The sequence below is a fragment of the Quercus suber genome, unplaced genomic scaffold (assembly GCF_002906115.3).
Source record: "Quercus suber isolate HL8 unplaced genomic scaffold, Cork oak 2.0 scaffold_176, whole genome shotgun sequence".
NCBI classification, from domain to species: Eukaryota; Viridiplantae; Streptophyta; class Magnoliopsida; order Fagales; family Fagaceae; genus Quercus; species Quercus suber.
The window spans coordinates 814,349-832,276 of NW_027069636.1; the positions used below are offsets into that span (position 1 = coordinate 814,349).

Below are 17,928 nucleotides of genomic sequence, written 5' to 3' on the forward strand. Positions count from 1 at the left end.
AAATATAGTCAAAGTTGTAAAATATTTTCCTTTGACTAAAACTTTGTGGGTAAAAACCTGTAAATATTTTACCAAAAAAAGCAAGTGTAAAATATTTTACAAAAATCTCACAGCCTCACACCTGACTCTCTCTCACACTAGCCCAAACCAGAAACAACACCCATCGACCACTCTCTGCCAGCACCCTTCGCTGCCTTTCACCTCCATTCTGGTGGCACCACCATCAGATTTCGGTCTGTTTTGTCATTGGAGAAGTCGCCATGAGAGGCCCGAGGTGAGCCTTATCATCGCTACTCGATTGCTCGTTGGTTGGATCTGGTTTTGAAAGCTACAATCGCCACTACTAAGATCTCTGATCTGGAATCACTGAGAGTGAGTGGGTTTTTTGTTCCTTCACGATTTGGGTTTCCGGGATGGCTTAGGGGTTACGGTGGGTGGTTAGGTGGGTTTGTGGGTAGTGGTGGTTGGGCGGGCTGCGGTGGTTGGGCGGCTTTTGTTGATTTTTTCTCTTCAATTTGTGATTTAGGTGGCTGGTGGTGACTATGGTAATTGGATTTGTGGTAGTTGGTGGTTGTTGGTTTGTATTTGCATTTTTTAGTATTGAGGTCAACCCAAACACTTGAAAATTTTTTTCTAAAAATGTTTACATGTAAAATATTTTACATTTGAAAATTTTTTATGTTGAAACGTAAATCTCCCATTATAATATATTATTATTGTTGTTGTTGTTGTGGTTGTATGTGTAAAAAACTTATACCATATCATGTATTAACATTCAAAATCAAATTATTCAGTCTTATTCATTATTACAATTAGAAAACCTCAAATTATAATCAATCTAATATAATAATTACTATTTATGTTTGTAATTATTATTGACAACAAGTACATTACTTTTGTTAATTAATTAATTATGAATTATTTAAGTCCGCTAATGATCTTTAAGGGAAAAGCAACGTACCAAAAGAAGTGCACAAAAGGACAAGCCTACAGCCAAGTCACCCACCACTAACAATGATTACACAATTAAGTACAGATCTGTTTGGATTCTCAAAAAAAAAAAAAAAAGTACAGATCTGTTCGCACTTTCAGATTACCTTGAATCCGTACCTTCAGATGTACTGACCCTGGACTCTAGTTAAGGATAAACTATCTCCCTAAGAGCATCCACATCAACTCTTGTATACTCTTGTATAATAGAAAAAGAGAGTAATTTTACATATTTAACCCACAAAATTTTCCACATCAGTCCGTTTAAAAATGTGTAAAGTCTTCCAAATTTTTCAACGAGCTACAGTACCTGTGTAAATTTACACGGGCACTGTAGCATGTGTATTTAATTTTTTAATAGTTTTTTCTCTCTCCTCTCTACTAGACTCTCAGCTCCCTCTCTCTTAGGTGCACAGCACAGCTCTCTCTTTCTCTCATCTCTCATCAAGCTTTCTTCCTCTAGCTTTCGTTGATCGCCACTGCCACCGATGAGAACGAGGTCAAGCAAGCCAAGTCGCTAGACGAGTCCGTCACCTACAACAAAAACGGAGTTCTCCGACGGGTCTGTTGCCTAGAATCTCATGGGTTTTGATCCATTTTTGGTTGAGTTTGAGGTTGCTGTGAATCTTTTTTTACTGGTTGAGCTTAAGCCTAGAATCTTTTCTTACTGCTTGAGCTTAAGCTTGAGGCTGCCGTGAATCTCGTGGGTTTTGATCCATTTTTTTCGCCTCATCAATCTTTTTTTTTTACTGGTTTTCTTTGGGATTCCGGTGTGATCGGCTTGTGTGGATTCCGGCGTCGATCTTGTTGCACGGTGGGAGGCCGGAGGCGCCGATCTTGAGAGAGATGGTGGCCTGTGTGGGTTGTGTTGGGTTTAAGAAATGAATATTTTATTTGAATAAATGTGTATAATAGACAAACTGATGTGGGTGTTTTATAAAAATAGGTGTGTAAAATAGAAAAAGTAGATTTTAGACGTGTAAAATGGAAAAAATTTTCCATGGACTAATGTAGATGCTCTAACCCTCTGACCATCATCTGGGTGGCTGGCTTTTGCAACAGCAAAACTTTTGTATGAAGGTGTCATGAGACCGTCTCGTACTCCTCTAGTCATACTAGATTTTTTTTTTTTCTAAGTTACCACACGCATACAAATAAATATATAAAGCTAAATATATATCATGGATTTTACTAATGTGTGCCCTAAGGGCACACAATGGTAAACCAATTTTGAAAACAATTTATTAGAAATTGAAAAAGTTTTGACAATTTTTTCAATTCTCAATAAAACTTTTCCAAAAATAAATTTGTTAATGTTTGCCCTTAGGGCGCACATTAACCAGACCCATATATCATTATGCTTAATTCTTAAATGCTTCTAGAACACAGAGATATAATGCTCTCTTCTTTTATATTCATGATGGATCTTACCATGAATTTAATTAGTGGATATTATCATGTATGTGAGAAGGAAGAGCATCATTCTCCATGTTGTAAGAGTATCTAATAATTACTTATCATTTACTATTAATAATTAAATATAAAAAATGCTTCATTTAAATTTTCGGATCATTTCCTCCATAAAAAAAAAAAAAAAAGGGTTTAGATTGTATTGATTCAACCTATAAATAATCCTCAAATACTTGGTAATCAATCGTGAAACAGACTTCACTATTTAACTTCCTTTAAAAGGAATTTCAGCCATAGTCACATATTTATATTTCACTCATTGTCCATAAAATATTCTAAATATCTTATAAATCAATAATGTGATGGATTGAACTTAAAAATTTTGAATTTACGTCACCCTCCAAACTAACAAGCCCACCACTCAATTATCCCCTCAAAAGGTTGATACTAACTCTCATTCTCCAAAGTAAATGAAAATCATTTTCTACCCCCTTATTTGAAAAAGAAAATTATAGAATTCAAAGATGGTAATTTTTGATAATCTAGTTTGCCACATGGATAATACATCAAAACACTATTAATTAGACAAACTGATAAAAAGCAATACTAATATTTGAATAATGTTAGGACTACAAATATATATACAATTTTGTCATAACTTGTCATGTGGTGAGTTGTGCCCAAAGTTATATGGTGAGTCATGCTCAAACTTGTGAACTTTATTGTGATCCTAGCATCTTTTTAATATTTTATAATGAAAGAGAGAGAGCACTATCTATTTCTTTTTTTGACTTTGATTGCTACAATAATTCAAGTATATCTATCAATTAAGATGACAGCAGAGTAAATGAACTTTTTTTGGTCCCATGGATGATCAATCAATGTTTCGTCTAACATTGATTTTTATTTACTTAATACTTTTATATATTATATGCTAATAATGCAGTTCGGTAGGTATAGTGGCACTTGGTTATAAGTTGTATATTCAACGTTCCACTTTTCTAGGTTTATAAATTAATAGACGTATTAGAATCTAAAACCTACAAAAAGTAGAAGTAATAATTGAGGTTGACACAAACTAACCCACTAAGTAATTTATATTAGTTATATGACATCTAATTAGGAAAACTAATTTGCCACACATGTGTCAATTGTCAAAGCCAAGTACCATCGTTTCTTCCAGCCTCGACTTTGAGAACTTGTACTTCAATAATATCTTCAAGATACCCATTTCACGTGTTTGATATTGTTCTTGTTGTTTTTACATGAATCGAGTTTTAATTTACTGTACTTGTCTTTTTAAATTTGGATTTGGGGTACAGGTTGAGAAAGTCATGGCCGGCCAGCAACTCGATGAAAGCTACAAGTACCTAAAGCTATAATCAGGCAACATGTCATCAAAAAGAGAAACATTATGAAGATACTATCTAACAATAGAGATAATGAAAGGGAAATTTTGAGGTTAGATGAGAAAGGAGGAAGAGGATTTTTTTGCTTCCAAAAGCAAAGAAAAACTAGTTGTCATTTGTTGAATGTGGTCTACATAAGCTTTTTGTGTAGAAATTAATGAAGATTGAAGATTGAAGATTGGTAAGATGCAGGAATGGAGCCAGAATTGTTTCTTAGGGATCAAAGCATGAAAATAAATAAATAAATTTGACCATTACACAAAACTACTAAAATTCAAAATTAAATTAATATATTGAAAATAAAACTAGAATTTATCAAAAATTGACAAAAGGTAAACAAAATAAAAATATATAAAATATTTTTTTTATTCAATTTTACTCAATCATTTGTGATCTATCAAAATGTGTGTAAACCATTATTTTTAATCACAACAACCATCTATGATTGATTCACAATAATTTTATTTTAATCTACACATTTAAAGAATCCATTATTAAATCATGATTTATTCTGTTGCCACTAGCTAGTTGTGACTTTTGATATTATTTGCGACTAAAAATGTTTGTTTCAAAATTGCAATAAAAGTACGCCCATTTTATAAAGGAAATAGTACCAACCATGAAAGTTGAAAATTATATTTAATATCATTGTATGTCCAAATGCTGTTCTTACTTGGAAAAAAAAATACTTATTATTGTTGTTGTTGTTGTTTTTTTTTTTTTTTTTTTTTTTTTTTTTGATAGGCACTTATTATTGTTGTTAATAATAATAATAATAGGTAAAAACATAAAAGGCAACAAACATTTTTTTAGGTGGAATCAGGTAGCACAACATATATAGGTCAGTGACAGTTTTGAACTGAAAGTATTGAACTTTTAATTTTAGATCTTAAACTTCAGTAAGTAAACTGTAATGCCAAACATATATAGGTCAGTGACCATTTTATTCTTCAGATTCTTTGGGTTAGTCAATTTTGAAGGGTTAGTTTTCAATTGAATCTAAAGTCCCAAACTTTAATTCAAAACTAGTTTTCAATTGAATCAAAAGTCCCAAACATTAATTCAAAACACATGTAGCGCAGACAAGTCAAGTGGCCTGTTTATTTGTTAGATTTTCTGGGTCAACTTTCTATTTGAAATGACTAGTTTTCAATTTTGGTGGGCCAAATATAAATATTTTGTACCTTACTTTCAAATATATATACATAATTTCAAGGGAGGCATGGCCCCCCTTGGTCTACAAATAGCTCCACTCCTGGTCAAATGAGTTGATATTAAAGTTTTTTTTTTGTTGGTTTTTATAGTATTTCAAAGGCATAGTAGAAATCTTCTGATTGAAGACTGAAACTAATTTGGTTAATGAATATTGACAAAACTCTATCTTTGAACACTGAACAGTAGGACTTGTGGGAAAAAGGGTTGCTCTGGGTTTTTATTGAGATTAGGGCAATTTGATTGAGCTAAGTTCCATTCAATTTATTGCCATTAAGGTATTGATGTCTTCTGAAGTTGCTAAATTTGTAGGATTATGTTAATCAGTATTAAGGAGGATTAGGGTAGCATCTAGATTGTAGAATTGGAGGATGTTGATGGCGTGATTTTGTCTAGTAGAAGTAGAGCTCTTCCACAAGTGTTCCGTTAATTAGTGCATAGTTAATCAGTACTCATGGGCTCATGGGTCTTGTAAATGTGCTACTAAGCCCATTTACCAAATTGTTCATTGAGCTCAAAAATAGGTCTAATTAAGAAAATCTCTTTTTCCCTCCAAACCACAACTTTCCCTAAGTGTGCAATGTGGGCTTGGAACCCATAGGAAAAAGATAAAAATAATCTTCTAGGTCCGGACCATTTCAGATAGCAACCCCAATCAGGATTCGTATGTTCCATGGAACCCATCCTGTACTTAGTGTGTTGAAGATTGGACTTTTAATTGCATTTGGACTCAAGGAATGTGGTGTTCTTTCTTGTTGGGCCCAATTGCTTTAGGTTGTTAAAATCGGCCCTGAAAAAAAATTGTTATGGAAACTAGATAAAACCATTTGAAGAATTTGTTAGAATATATGTATTTGTTATTTTAAAAATAAATCGGCTAGATTCATTAATTCGTATATCACATAAAGATGAAATTATTTTAGGATCAGGATTGAATGATTAAACTAAAAATGAATTAGAATTAGAGGAGAACATAATAAATAGATAAATATTAAAGAGATTTTTTTTTTTTTTTTTGTTGATTATTAAAGAGAGTTACTACAAGAAATTTGGGTTTAAGTGACATTTATAAAATATCGCTAAAAACCCAAAAAAACCGTTGCCGTAGACACAAATGGTCTACAGCAACACTTTTTTTTTTTTTTGGCGACATTTGAAAACATCGCAACAGAGCCGTCACTATAGTTCTAGTAATTAATGAATAGATATAAAGCACACAAAAATATATCATTAATTTGGTGAAATCATTCAACACCCTATATGTAGGTTCTACACATTGTTAGAAGAAATTTCAGAGTCTTGATCTAATAATAAAATTTTGATCTGGTTTTTAAATATCTATATATGGGAAAGATGTAAAACATTGATTGATTGATTGCATATAATAATTCCTTATTCATTCTAGGTAAGCTCTTCGTGTATGCGTGAGCTCATGTGTGTATTGGGTTCAAATTACATTTTTTTTTTCAAGTTATACTTAATATAACTCTAAGTAATGGTACACTGCATAATAATTTAGTTTGAATTCTAATATATTCCACTATTGAATGATCATTTTTTTTTTTTGCTTGACTCTAAATATATATATATATATATATAGTTTGGTCCCCAAAGGTGAAATCCCAATATCTCCTTCATTATGAGTTTATTGTTTTTAAGTCAAAACCAATACCAAGTTATTGATATTTATTATTGAAAATAAAAAATGTTGTAATAAAATAATTCTTCTTATTCATAAGTTTGGTTGTTATGTATCGAAAGTTTTTGAAGATAATGCATATGGAAAGTTTTTATTTTTGTAAATATATTAATTTTAAAAATTTTCACATGTATTAAGTACTAGTTATTACATGTATTTTAGAAATGAATAGTTATTACAAATTAAAAAATATATTATTATTATTATTATTATAGAAATCAATAATTATCTATAAGTAATAACTATTCGCAATCAAAAAGCCAAATAGTTATATATATATATATATAAATATATCTAGATATAAATAAGATAGAAATTCTATTCTAGCGTAATTTAAGTGTATATATGTGTGAAGTTAATTTTCGGCCAAATAGTTTTTTTTATATATATATAATATAATTTAGAAATTTTACTCTAACTTAATCTAAGTATATATGTATGTGAAGCTCATTATCGAAAACTTGAACCATGATCCTTACCCTTCACACCCAACAGAAACTTTGAACTCATGGAGTAATCATCACCCTAAAAATAGTGCACAATGATAATAGTCAAATAATTATTATACATTAGTACATTAAAGGATCTAGTCCTCTCTCTCTCTCTCTCTCCTATTAATTACTTTTTCCTTTTTACATCACTATGAGCTAGGAATTGCAGGTTTTTTGCCCTTGTAATTCATGAGAATGGAAAGAGAAGAACTCACAACATTTTTAAAGATGCTAACATTAAGATTTAAGACAGACATACATACAACCTCGTCGCGTAGGCTCCACCATAGAACCTTAGCATCAAAGGAACTGACATACCTAGGAAGAAACTGGAAATTTTAGCTACTAAAATAGACCCATACAAGAAAGAAAAACAACAATAGTTAGAGTATTCCGTGTAAAGAAAACCCCAACAGACACAAACCCCTGAAAGATAAACAAACCATGACCATTACCAATGTACCTTCATTATTCCTAAAGGCACTCATAGCATGCTAGGTGATCATTTACTATGATCAACCCCTTCACCACCTTTCTGTCATATTTATCAGATATTCAATCTCTTGCGAGCGCATTGAGCCCCCATTATGTGTATTATTACTATCATCTACTTCCTCTGAGCCATCACTTTCACTCCCATCCTCATTTTTGTCTTGAGCTTTTTCCATTTCCCACGATAACTTCAAGAGAAAGGCAACCCCTTCTTTGTTAAAGCTCCACAACTTAAACCTATAGGGCTCTGCCAAAACAGGATACTGAGTCTTCAGCAAGCGGACATCACCGGCGGCTATGACCAAAATGGTCTCAACAGCATCGACGATTTTGGTAAATAAAGTTATCGATGGGAACGCCTGCTGGCCATGGATTTCGTTGTGGCTATGCAGGCTTGGCCTCGGCCTGCTATTGTAGATTTGAGTGTGCGCGGGATTCAACTCTCCTGAAAGCATTAAGTTGGAAACTAAGCCTATAACAGAGGACAATCGGATTGCCCTCAGCAAGCATGGGCTCTCGTCTCCCACAGCAGAAAGTGATCTACCAGGAATGTGACCAAATGCTGCGAGTTTTGAATGAATAATGGCTTCAATTCGAGGCAGTGATTTTGGCCAGAAAGCTTGCTCACTCTCCGGGTCTGGCCATGGTATACCTGTTAGCAAAATAATTGATATCAATTACCCAATTGAAAACAATACATATATACATGCAACTCTCATAATATGAGTATGTCACATATTGTGAAATCAACATAAAATCAATAATTTCCTCATGTATCACATATCAAATATAAGGATCAAATTAGCACGTCTATAAACGACAAGACCCGGAGAAATGTTACTGTAACCGTCCTCTGCTTAAGGACAAAATTGCAAGTAATTTTTATATATGGTGGTACCTTAACCCGAGTTTTTTGCCATATAAAGGATAAAAAATGCGCACATTTATATTTGCCGTTGCATGCATTTATAAAGACCAGAAAACCCCTGTTGTTCTGTTCGAGGTGGCGATTTATGTGGGGTTTTCTGACTGCATGTTTGTACCCAAACCTCTTTATCTTTTCAGTTCATTGACAAGACGTACTCCCGGTTAGATATCATATAATTCATATCACAATCTTTTTATATATTTTAGATTTTTCAACTTTAGTTAATTTGGTCAAGAATTAAGATTAAGTAAATAAATTATAACATAAAAGTGGCAGATATATAGTTTTACCAGAGATATTCTGACTGACATCTTCATAGTCAGCGTAGTCCATAAAAATCCTTACAAGCATGTTCACCTTATCTTCTTCACAGTCTGGGGCAAGTCTTAGGCCGTACAGGACCCCTGGAATTCCGAACACAAAGGTCCTTGGGCTGAACCGAATTACAGGAGAGTCCTTTGCAATGGGCCATCGATGATTCCCAACTATGCAGGCAGCAATGAAAATGGGGTTTACGGTTTGCAAGACCAGCTTAACAATGAACGTTCCTTCATGAACAAATTCGAGACTGCGCTGATCATCATATTCCATCAAAATCAGCGCAGCCCACTCGAATTTTAGCAAGTCTATTATGGTGCCACAAGGGAAGTGGTGGGTGACTGGGTTTTGTGGTGTTGGTGGTGGTGGTGGGTTGTTGCTTGAGGATGCTTCTGAACTCATTTGGGAAAGGTAGAAGGCTGAAGCTGAAAGCCAAGCAAAGAAGTAAAGAGAGAATGGTATTAGTAGGAAAAGGAAGAGTGTGAACATTAAGGAAGACAGAAGAAGAGGGTTTTTTTTTTTTTTTTGGGTGATTAGAAGAGAGAAGAGGAGGGCTTTATATAGGGGGGGGGGGGGGGTTGGAAAGGTGCACTGCGTGTCAGTGAAAGCGTTAAAGTGCATGCATGAGCAAGCTTTTTTCAGTTGCTGAGTTTCTGAACCACTGCCACTTGCTTTGGGTCAAGGAACGTGGTCGAGGGAAAAGGTTGTACTTGATTTTACCTTTTTCATGAACTTTGTGTCATATGGTTGGGTTTCACTTTATTCATGTAGAGAAGTTTTTTACATTTTTGTTTTGTTTTTTGAAATAGAAAGTTTTTTTTTTTTTTTTGATAGGTAGAAAAGTTTTTGGTTAAAGAAGGAACTCGAATTCTATATCTGTTTGCAAAAATAATATTATTAGTATTTGGTCTAATGATAAAAGATGTCTTGACATAAGAATAAAGATCTAATTATAATAAAAACGGACATAAAATGTGCAAATCATATCACATTGTTTTTTTTTTTTTTTTTTATGAGAAAGAATCCTATCACATTGTTAGTTTAAAATATATGATAAGTTATTAAGTTTTCATATATTACAAAGTTTGTCACTAATTTATAATTAGGATTAAATTTATTAGCATTTTTATGTTAATAAATGAGGTATTTAGAGTTCTTTGTGCATAAGTTTCTTAGCAAAAAAAAGAATTCTTTGAGCACACATTAAATAATTTAAGGATAGAAATTTGGTAAATCTTTGGGTGTTAACTTTTTAAAATTTTAATTGTATAAAATTATTGCCTTATTGAAAGAAGAAGAGCATGTCGAGAGCACATCTATGGACACTCATACTAGATCCTAATAATTTCAAAACAATGTTCAAGTTTAAAAGTAAATGCACGTCATGGTAGATTTTAGAGTATTTATAAACTTTGAAACTATTGATAATTTTTTATGGTATCAACTTAATAAGAGATCCCTCAAACCTATCTCTATTCTACCTTTCATTTAAAAATCTAAATATCTCACTTGTTGAGGTCTATTTATTAAGGTAGAGTTTGGACTCACACATGAAGAAAAATATTAGAACTATGGTCAAAAGATTAGATTCACCTTTTTATTTTTAAGCTTAACATTTTGGAACACTTGATAATTTATTACATATATGATTGAAAATTTTATGTGACAGAGTTCCAGCATTAAACAAGGTGCGAATGAGAGTTTTATATAGAAGCTATTATAGCGAATTACTATAATATATATGATTAGCAATTTGAGAAAGACATTTTAAATTTTTTTTGCGAACTAGTATTAATTTGTCAATATATATAATAATGATATCTAATATTTAATCTGTGGTAATTTATTAATTTACTAAACGAAAATATGTTACTTCATATTTTATCTTTTTCAAAGAATGTTCATCACTTACTTTTAAAGATTTGAATATCTAATGTGTGTGTGTCACTTTTTTTAGATATTTTGTAAGATAAATTGTAGGCGATTCAATTCTTAACTTTTGGTGTAATCAAAATGATTGGGATTGTTGGTTTTAACATAAGACACACGATAACGGAAATAAGAATTTTGGAACATTCGAAGGTCAACTTACCTAGGAACCTTTTTAAAATTGTTGAAAAACCGATAACAATATTTGGCTATATGTCATTCACATTGCATGATCCAATATAATCGTTATTTATTACTTATTTAATAGTTTTTCCAAGAATGTATTTTTTACAATATTAATTTTTTTCAATCAGGAGCTACTTTTCCAATATCCATGGGGACAACATACGACAACCTATCTTCATTTTGAATATTACAATGATATCTAATATTTAATCTTTCGGAATTTAATAATTTGTTAACAATTTGTACCTTATTTTTTTAGATATTTTGTAGGATAAATTTTAGGCGATTCGATTCTTTACTTTTGGTGTAGTCAAAATGATTGGGATTGTCGGTTTCAATATAAGACACACGATAACAAAAATAAGAATTTTGGAACATTCCAAGGTCAACTTACCTAGTAACCTTCTTACAATTGTTGAAAAATCGATAGCAATATTTGGGTATATGTCATTCACATTCTGTGATCCAATATAATCGTTATTTATTACTTATTTAATAGTTTTTCCAAAAACATATTTTTTATGATATTAATTTTTTTTTTCAATTGGGAGCTGCTTTTCCAATATCCATGGGGAAAACATATGACACCCTATCTTCATTTTGAATATTACAATGATATCCGACATTTAATCTTTCGGAATTTAATAATTTGTTAACGATTTGTAACTATTTACTTTATGAAATATGAATATGTGATGCGTGTCTCAATTTTGTATGAAAAGTTGCAAACGAAGACAATATGAGAAATTCGACATTTGATTCAAGCTTAACAGTTTTTTCTTTTTTCTTTTTTTTGTTTTGTTTTTTATTTTATTTTATTTTTTGTCTCAACTTTTTTTTTTTTAAAACCAACTTTTCTAAAAATAAGCTCACTTAACCAACGGACATTTTAACTAGAGTTTAGAAATGTGGGCTTATAATTTTGAGAAAATTAACTAGGAAGCATTTTTAAAAACTTTTTATTGGAAAAGAAAATATGAATTAATTTTTTTGACAACTTTTTATATTTCTAATATAAAAGAAAGTGGTTTTAAACTTCCTAGAAGGGTTCATTAACAATATCCCTAAAAACGTCGTTTAACATAATCATATAATTTTTAATATTTTTAACAACTTGTATGAGTTTTAATCAATGAACATATAATTTTTTTTTTTTTTTTTTTGATAATTCACTAGTTACAGTGAGGAGGGGAGAATTTGAATCATGTGTGTCATAGATATACCAAGAAATGTCAACCAATTAAGTTGTAAGACTCTTGACACATCTGACAAATCCTTAAATGTGTGTTAACTTTTTTCCAATTCTACACAAACTCTTAGAATAACCGTAAAATATTGGTTAAGAAATTTGAACCTAAGATTTCATGAATCATGTGAAATTGAAAACTATTAGAACAATACTTTTGAAATTGTTAAGATGATAAACGGTAAATAATAAATAATCACCTTTTTTTTTTATTTTTTTTTATATATAAATCTGAACCACTTTAATATGAATCCATCAATAACACCATTTTCATTCACTCATTCATTACTCAAATTTTTCTGCACACTACAAAAACTTGGCCTATAGTGGCGTTTTTTTTAGTGGCGTTTGTCAAAAACGCCACTATAGGTACCCTATAGTGGCGTTTTATATAAACGCCACTATAGGCACCCTATAGCGGCGTTCAGCAAGTCCTATAATGGCGTTTTATATAAACGCTACTATAGGTACTCTATAGCAGCGTTTTAAGGGCTTATAGCAACGTTTTTAAAAACGCCACTATAGGTCCGACCTATAATGGCGTTTCCCATGGTCTTACAAACGCTGCTATAGGCACTTTTTTTTTTTTACTTTTTTAAAATTTTTTTTTCGGCTAGGTTTAATTTCTTTTATAATTATAATAGACCTATAGTGGCGTTTGTTTGACAAACGCCACTATAGGCCTTCCTGTAGTGGCGTTTGACAAACGCCACTATAGGCCCTTGTAAGTGTGCACCTATAGTGGCGTTTGTCAAACGCCACCATAGGCCCTGTAAGTGTACAACCTATAGTGGCGTTTGGCAAACGCCACTATAGGTTCTTAAAAAAAAAAAATATATTTCACAACAATTTCACTACATTTTAACAACATTTTTACAACAAATCATGGGTAATTAATTGTTATTAGTTCAAATTTGAATTTAGCACTAAGATTGCTTTTTTAACCCAACAATAAAACCAATTACAACCTACAATTTAAATTTGTTATAAAAATATTGTTGTAAAAATATTTTACGGTATGTTTCAAACTATTCTTAAAAAAAAAAAAAAAAAAAAATCAATCCGTAAAAAAAAAAGGTGTGATATGTTCTAGCTAGGAATATGCCATAGAATATTCCTAGAATATTCTATAGCATATTCCAAAATATTCCTTAAAAAAAAAAAAAAAAAAAAATCAATCCGTAAACACAAAAACTATGATTTGTTTTAGGATTATGCCATAGAATATTCTATGGCATATTCTAAACTATTCTAAAAAAAAAAGCGAATTGATTCAACGTTCAGTAATATATATATATATATATATATATATATTATTATATATTTATATTTAAATGAGAAGTGTTATATTAACAACATTTTTATAACGTTTTCACAAAAAATTATAAGTGGTTAGTTTTTATTCATTTAAATTTGAACTGAACACTAAGATTACTTTTTTGCCTCAACAGTAACAACCAGTAAAATATGCCACTTAAAATTTGTTGTAAAAATATTGTAAAAATGTTGTGACATGCGTTTCTCTCTATATATATATATATATGAAGTGCTACGTTTACATATTTTTACAATATTTTTCACACAATCATAAGTGGTTAGTGTTATTAGTTCAAATTTGAACTTAACATTAAGATTACTTTTTTTTCCCAATAATAACAACTAGTAACAACCTATCACTTAAAATTTGTTGTAAAAATATTGTGAAAATATTATGTACATATCATTATATATGTATATATATAAAGAACTAAACAAAATTTTAAAATTCAAAATTCAAAACCCACCTAACCCCACCTACCCCCACTCACCTTATCAATTCATATTCTCTACGTTTAGCCAACTTGTTCAGACTTCCTTCTTTTTTTTTTTTTTTCCTTTCTTTCTTTCTTTTCTCCCTTATCTCCACTTCTTCAAACTTCTTCAGACTTCTTTTTCTCCCTTACTCCCACTCACCTTATCAATTCTTTTTCTCAACGTCTAGCTAGCTTCTCCACTCTTCTTTTCTCTCTTTTTTTTTTCCTTCTTTCACTATTCTTTCACTACACACCTAGATTTATTCTTTTCTCTTCCTCTCCATTTTGATTTTATTTCCCCTATTTTATTTGTGGTAGTGTTAATGTTAGTGGGTTTTGGATTTGAAGATGGTGCTGCAAGTAAGTATTTTTTTTTTTTAAATTTTAATGATTGTTTTGGTCTTTTCCTTGATTAATTTTTGTGAATTCTTTGGCTTTTTATTATTGATAGGTATAGAGATCTCAAGTGTGATAATATCTTTGTTAATAGAACCAAAAAGTAGTGAAAATTTTGAAATTTATTTGATGATTTCTTTTTGCAGGTTGGTCTATGGTGGCTGAATGTGTTCGGGTGGAGTTGCTATTTTTTTTTTTTGGATGTGAGCATGTTTTGTTTAACTTTGAATTTTTTTTGGTGGGTTTGTGTTTCATTTTGAATTTGCTGGACTATAGTGTTTGTATTTTGTATTTTTTGAATTTGTATTTTTTAGATTTGGATTTGTAATTTGCTGAACGTATTTTGTTTCATTTTGTATCATTTAATTTAATTACAATCTTAATTCAATTAAAAAAAAAACTTTTTCACGTAAAAAAAATTCTTTTGATTATCAAAAATTAATTTTTTGGTAATCAAAATTTTTTTTGGCGGTGGTTTGGCTATAGTGGCGTTTCAAGAACGCCACTATTGTTCCGTCACTTTATACTTATAGTGGCGTTTACAAACGCCACTATAGACTAATTTTTTTTATTTTTAAAAAGCTATAACCTTTTTCAAAATAAAAAATTGGTCTATAATAGCGTTTGCAGGTGGTCCTATAGTGGCGTTTGCAAACGCCACTATAGGGCAGTCATATAGTGGCGTTTTTGTAAAACGCCATTATAGGTCTATAATGGCGGTACAATAGTGGCGTTTACAAACGCCACTATAGAAAACGCCACTATAGCCAAAATGGGCCTATAGTGGCGTTTTTAGTACCTATAGTGGCGTTTCACAAACGCCACTATAGGACCAGTTTTTGTAGTGAGCTGCCTCAACCAACTCTGAAACAAAAAGAAAAAGTTCCAAATATTTTAATTGTGTATTAATGGCATGAGGGAGTTACATTTGTGGTGTCGCGGGATCTTGGGCTATTAAGGGTTGATGATGCCAAATTGGTTTTGGTTCATACAATTGTCAAAGACTTGAAAAATTTTCATTGACGCGACTGAGTTGTGAGGGACAGATGGAACTTCAGAAGAAGAAAGCGACTAAAGTTACGACATAAAGGTGAAACCACAAGTTTCAACTCTAAGTTCAAACAAAATACAGGAGTAAGTAATTTCGTCAGATTGAACTGGAAAGTAAGTTGATCCATGCAAGGCTAACTGAACTCCTTGATTCATGGTATCTTTTTGTGGATTACGTGAGCATGTAACGTTCATATTACATCTAGTCTAAATGAATCTGAAAGTGCATTAAATATCACAATATTTAAAATAGTAAAAAAAATTTATAGTCTGAACGCTATTAAATCTAGAAAAAAAAATTTTCATGAAAAAAAAAAAAGTTTTCTCCATTTTATAAGGAATCCACATATGAGAGGGAAAAAGATTTACATGATATGGAAATTGTTTTTAAGGCAGCATAGTAAGAAAATGGCGAATCACATTGAAAGATTCATCCATTGGAGTGTATTGTTAGTTTATTATATTAATTTAAGGTTAAATTACAAATTATCCCTCTAACTTAACATGTTTTCAATTCGGTCATTTTTTCTTTCTTTCTATTTTAGTCATTTAACTTTTATTTGTTTTCAATGTATACTTCCATAAAATCAACACAACTATGATTCTCAAAGGGGTTGNATACAAAAAGAAAGTGGTTTAAACTTCCTAGAAGGGTTCATTAACAATATCCCTAAAAACGTCGTTTAACATAATCATATAATTTTTAATATTTTTAACAACTTGTATGAGTTTTAATCAATGAACATATAATTTTTTTTTTTTTTTTTTTGATAATTCACTAGTTAAGTGAGGAGGGGAGAATTTGAATCATGTGTGTCATAGATATACCAAGAAATGTCAACCAATTAAGTTGTAAGACTCTTGACACATCTGACAAATCCTTAAATGTGTGTTAACTTTTTTCCAATTCTACACAAACTCTTAGAATAACCGTAAAATATTGGTTAAGAAATTTGAACCTAAGATTTCATGAATCATGTGAAATTGAAAACTATTAGAACAACACTTTTGAAATTGTTAAGATGATAAACGGTAAATAATAAATAATCACCTTTTTTTTTTTTTTTTTTTTTATATATAAATCTGAACCACTTTAATATGAATCCATCAATAACACCATTTTCATTCACTCATTCATTACTCAAATTTTTCTGCCTCAACCAACTCTGAAACAAAAAAGAAAAAGTTCCAAATATTTTAATTGTGTATTAATGGCATGAGGGAGTTACATTTGTGGTGTCGCGGGATCTTGGGCTATTAAGGGTTGATGATGCCAAATTGGTTTTGGTTCATACAATTGTCAAAGACTTGAAAAATTTTCATTGACGCGACTGAGTTGTGAGGGACAGATGGAACTTCAGAAGAAGAAAGCGACTAAAGTTACGACATAAAGGTGAAACCACAAGTTTCAACTCTTAAGTTCAAACAAAATACAGGAGTAAGTAATTTCGTCAGATTGAACTGGAAAGTAAGTTGATCCATGCAAGGCTAACTGAACTCCTTGATTCATGGTATCTTTTTGTGGATTACGTGAGCATGTAACGTTCATATTACATCTAGTCTAAATGAATCTGAAAGTGCATTAAATATCACAATATTTAAAATAGTAAAAAAAATTTATAGTCTGAACGCTATTAAATCTAGAAAAAAAAAATTTTCATGAAAAAAAAGAAAAGTTTTCTCCATTTTATAAGGAATCCACATATGAGAGGGAAAAAGATTTACATGATATGGAAATTGTTTTTAAGGCAGCATAGTAAGAAAATGGCGAATCACATTGAAAGATTCATCCATTGGAGTGTATTGTTAGTTTATTATATTAATTTAAGGTTAAATTACAAATTATCCCTCTAACTTAACATGTTTTCAATTCGGTCATTTTTTCTTTCTTTCTATTTTAGTCATTTAACTTTTATTTGTTTTCAATGTATACTTCCATAAAATCTACACAACTATGATTCTCAAAGGGTTGGGGTGTGGGGTGGGTGGGGGGGGGGGGGGGTTTGGGACGTGGGCTAAGTACATCAAAACAAAATTGAAAAATATTAAGAATAATGGTGAGATTGGATGGAGCTAGAGAAAAAGAACTAAATTCAAAAAATATTAATGCTAAATGATTGAAATGAAAAAAAAAAAAAAAAAAAAAAAAAAAAAAACCTTGAGGGATTGAATTGAAAGTATATCAAGTTAAAGGATGTAATTGTAGTTTAGCATTTATTTAATGTTTTTATTGGACTTGGATAACAAATCCTTGCTCATCTTCCAAAAAGTACATTGAGATTGATTTGCATCACTGGTGCTGGTTGAAAACTATTTCTAAAAACAATAATAGGAAACATGAATGATTTCGTAGTAAAGTGTCCTTTTTGAAGGGTTATA

At 31.0% G+C, this 17,928-nt stretch overlaps 1 long non-coding RNA gene across 1 annotated transcript; it reads left to right on the forward strand.

Annotated features, from left to right (window-relative positions):
• The first annotated feature begins 14,130 nt into the window (after positions 1–14,130).
• On the forward strand, positions 14,131–14,966 carry LOC112009062 (uncharacterized). The gene is made up of 2 exons (XR_002882634.2): positions 14,131–14,463; positions 14,646–14,966. It is a non-coding gene; the product is annotated as an uncharacterized LOC112009062 (long non-coding RNA).
• Positions 14,967–17,928: the final 2,962 nt, after the last annotated feature.